We start from the raw sequence: 5000 nt of genomic DNA on the forward strand, positions 1-5000 counted from the left end.
ACCCACGGGGTGTGACTTAGTCTCATTCATTCATACCGGGCTGTTTCGTCTCCTCCCCTCCCATCGCCCCGATTGGCCATCGGTCGGGGGAGGGGGAGGGCCGGGACCACCGGGGACTATCACACGTGATTAGTCGGTATGACTGCACCTTGGTGTAACTTTTGCTTTTAGCTATGGTTGTAAGAATGAGCACTTAAATTAGGAGTGTCCCCACCTACGGTACCTCCTGCTATTATCGTCCGCATAGGACTTATTAATATCATTATATTATTTTCTACATGATTCATTACCTTCGTCCCGGTACCTCTGGTTGGGTAGTGGGGGTTCCATTGGCTCCCCCGCGCTCTCCCGTGGTACCCTCCCGTCATCAGACATCGGAGCCTCCGAGCTCTTAAATACAAGATCTGTTGACACTGACACAGTTTTGATTAATATCCTCCCTCCGGGAGCCCTATTCAATTACAGACATTAGTTTTAGATCATAACTGGAGTTTTCTATTTATGTATTTTAAGGATGTATCTTAGGTTACTTTAAGTTTACTTTAAGTTACTTTAAGTTTACTTTACCAACCCTGTTCCCTTTTTATTTTATACCTCCCTGGTAATGACGGGATGGTATATTCCTCGCTATGACAATATTATTTCATTGATAATCTTATCTTATTACGGAATTGTTTCAACATTTCCCCGGTTACTATACCGGTTCGAAATTTTGTTCATAGCCTTTTGTCCCGATTTCATATCGGTCTATTTTAAGAATCCGGAACACCCGGATCTTTTTAGGTTATTAACCTATTATGGGATACTCACGTATCTGTATTTTATTCTATACTTCCCAAGTAGCGACGGGATAGTGTATTTCAAGCTATGACAATATTATTTCATTGATAACCTTAACTTATTACGGGATTGTTTTAACAATGTCAGTTTATTTATAAGTTATTCCCCGGTTACTAAACCGGTCCTAGAGTTGTTCATGGCCTTTTGTCCCGGTTTCATATCGGTCTACTTTGGGAACCCGGAGCGCCCGGATCCTTTTAGGTTACTAACCTATTATGGGACACTCGCGTGTCTTTCTTTTATTCTATACTTTCCTGGTAGCAGCGGGATAGTATGTTTCTCGCTATGACAATGTTTTTTCATTGATAACCTTAACTTATTATGGAATTGTTTTAACAAAGTCAGTTAATTTATGATAAGTTTTTCCCCGGTTACTGTACCGGTCTGAACTTTGTTCATAGTCTTTTGTCCCGATTTCATATTGGTCTAATTCAAGAATTCGGAGCATCCGGATCTCTTTAGGTTACTGACCTGCTATGGGATACTTATGTATCTTTATGATATTCTATACTTTCCCAGTACCGACGGGATAGTATATTTCGCGCTATGACAATATTATTTCATTGATAATCTTCACCTTTTATGGAATTATTTTGACAATGTCAGTTAATTTATGAAAGTTTTCTCCCCGGTTATTATACCGGTCCGAAATTTTGTTCATAGCCTTTTGTCCCGGTTTCATACCGGTCTATTTTAAGAATTCGGAACACCCAGATCTTTTTGGGTTACTACCCTACTATGGGACACTGTAGGTGCCCCTGTCGTTACTATCTATAATTATAACTTCGGATATATTATTTTGGGATTTTCATTTTATTTCCTTTGTGATTGATCGATTTAAACATTTATTCTCGATCTATTTATTTTACATTCCCAACGGAGTTACCTTGTTCATTAGTAACGATATACCCTCTTTCGGAGCTCGCAGTCTTCCATGACTTCTACCTTGGCGACTCTTTAGATCTGGGTTGGCGGGTTTGCCTGGAGTGTCAGGGCAAAGAGATCCTGTGTCTCTTCCTTTTAGGGTTTTCAAGGAAGCACGTGCCTGATGTCGGGCCACGTCCCGTTGTCCCTAAAGTTAAAGCTACCTGCCAGCCCTAGCAAAGACTCACAGGTCTTCCAAATCACCAAACCAGTTAAGACTTCTCTTGGGCCGAGAGCGAAGCCCGGCCTGAAACCTACGACCCCGGAGGCTCCCTTCGATCCGGCAGCCCTTTCAAGATTGATGCATGGCCTCTCGTGGCATGGTTAGTTTCAACCTGACCTTTCATTAGAAGAGGCCAGCGACCGATCCCAGGGATGAGGTAGAAATTTATTTCTATTTGAACACGATGTTGTGCTGATATTTATCCATATATATACATATATATATAATTTACGGACCTCTGTAGCTCACTGGCTCAAACCTCGTGTCACATACAGAGTCACCACGATTATAGGATGGAAGATTCCTGGTGCCTCTGTGAACTTGACAATTGAATGGAATTATTGCCCATTAGGGGGAAGTCAGTGCTAAACCAGATAGCCTCATACAGGGTCTCATTTGTTATGGGCTACCTCAACAGCACAATATATCATCCCGGATGCCTCTAGGCTCCCGGAATTCGTCGAAAGCAATCCATGGAAGGGGGCCTTGCGCTCTCCCCTCAAAGATGGTATGTTAACCATCGAATGGTTTGGCACCCGGACTGTAGAAGATTTTGAATTCTACCCGCCGGGTCTACAGTTCCCTCTCTCTAGTTTCGCATGCCTTACCGAGGAGACACTCGTAAGGTTTGACAAGGTCCCCAAAGAAACCAAAATGTACCCAAAGGGGCAGGCTCAGTCCACCTGGGTCCGGCCCTTAAACGAGTGGGAGTGTGTTAACACTACGTTAACACCTCACAAGAGCCCGTACACGATGTTTCTAGTGGAGGAGTAAACCCCTACTCCGTGTGTCACTAAGATATCGGACCTTGCTCGGCAGGCAATAAACGAGGACAAGCCGTTACCGCAGCTGAAGGAAACGCATCCGACCTCCCTCCTGTCCCTGGGGGATCACGATTGCTGGGCTAACGCCCCGGCGACCTTCACATTGGGTAAATTAAGCGCTGACTGTGCTCCCATTCAGTTCAGTGAGTGGCTACCCAGGCTTCCGGAATCTCTGATATGCCTCGAGCTCGAAGCCTGTATGCGCCTGAGTGGACCTATCAACTCGGCTACAATGGCAGAAAAGACCTCTTTAATGTATGAAGAAGAACCACCTTTTAAGGTCTTGACAAAGTCATTACTTCAAACCTTACTGTCTGATTCCTACGACTTCTTTGCGGCCAGACGTCGTTGCTGTAGGCATGTCTTGTCTGAGGCAACTATCAGACATGAGCCTAACAAGCTCATTAAAGCCCCAGTCTGGAGCTGCTAGGGTCAATCAGAGCCTCAAGGTTCGATGGGCTTAGTCCCCAAGCACAAGTTCGAACCGGCCAGCAACCAATCTCGAGGTAGAAAGAGTCTGAGATCTTTCCATTCCTTCCAAACCGGCAGTCCCAACAGGTGGTTCAAACCATCCCGGTGGCACAAGGGAGTCAACCTTTCACTTCGAAGGGTCAACCCCAACAGCAATACGTGCTGGTTCCTCAGTCCCAAGTAGCAACTACCTCCTATGCTACTTCCCCAGCCCTTAGGCCCACCTTTGAAACTCAGGGTGCTTTCCAGGGTTACCAGCGCCCCAGAGGCGCTAGCTCGAGAGGAACTTTTCGCAACAGCTACTCTCGAGGCCGGGGAGGTAAATCCGCAGCAAATCATTGGGGGTTCTCAGGTAGGGGTAGGACTTTACATCTTCCGGAACCGTTGAACGTTCAACATTTGGGCTTTCAGTATAATTTCCAAAGGTCTGGGGTGGAGTTGGATAGAATGGCCCCCTCCACCAACCAGTTTTCATCAACATCCAACGGAAGAGCTAGTCTTATATGAAAACGATTTATTGCAAAAGGAAGCAATAAAGAAAGTAAATCGTTTGTAATTTCAGGATCACTTGTTCAGCGGGCCAAAGAAAGACTCAGAATAGCGAAGAGTAATCCTAGACCTGTCGCTTCTGAATTCTTACATTTAATGCGACAAGTTTCACATGCTGACCATCTCTCAGGTGCGGACCTTGCTTCTCTGTGGGGCCGTCACCTCCCCTATGGATCTTGCAGACGTTTGCTATCATGTTCCGAAAGCAAGGCATTTTCGTCCGTTTCTAGGCTTCAACTAGGCAAACTGCCTCACAGCAACTACAGAGTGATAATCTCTTACAACAGTTTTGGTTCCAAATCAACTTCGAGAAATCTCGTTTAGTCCCGAGGACAAGTTTCAATGGTTAGGATTCAATGGGTTCTATGCTCCCACACTCTGTCTCCCAACAGCCAAGAGGAACGGTATAGCAAAACACAATAAGTTTTCTCAAAGACAAATTGTCTTCCAGAAGAAATCAAGAGAGAACCCTGGGTGCCCTCCAGTTTGCCTCAGTAACAGATATACTACTGAAGGCCAGACTGAAAGATATAAGCCGAGTATGGTGCTCCAGGAAAACGAGTAATATCGAGACAATGGGCTCGACTCCAACCAATTCTGAAGAAAAGACTTCAACCATGGACAAAGGTCAAAATCTGGCAAATCAGTTTCCTTACAATATCCACCCCCAAGCTCGTCATTTACACAGACGCCTCCCTAACAGGCGGGGGGAGGGGGGGGATACTCTCAGTACACGAAAGTCCTGGGACTATGGTCGACAATATTCCGCCAACTTCATATCAATGTTTTAGAAGCCATGGCGGTATTTTTGACCTTAAGCAACCGGCTCCAGCCAAAAACCAACATATCAGGTTTCTTCTAGATAGATAGTGGCGGACGCACTTTCGAGGACAACTCCGCTGGAGTCGGAGTGGTCACTAGACCCAATGTCCTTCAGTTGGATTCTTTCTCAGGTTCCGGATCTCCAGATAGATCTGTTTGCAACAAAGTCCAACTACAACTAGAGTGCTACGTAGCTCCCAGCCCGGATCCTCGGGCTTACGCCACAGGCGCACTATCATTAGTCTGGAACACTTGGGAGAGAATTTACCTATTCCCACCAATAAATCTGTCGATGAAAGTGTTAGACAAGCTCAGGACTTTCAAAGGCCAAGTTGCTCTAGTAGTCC

The sequence above is a fragment of the Palaemon carinicauda genome, chromosome 39 (assembly GCF_036898095.1).
Source record: "Palaemon carinicauda isolate YSFRI2023 chromosome 39, ASM3689809v2, whole genome shotgun sequence".
Taxonomy (NCBI): domain Eukaryota; kingdom Metazoa; phylum Arthropoda; class Malacostraca; order Decapoda; family Palaemonidae; genus Palaemon; species Palaemon carinicauda.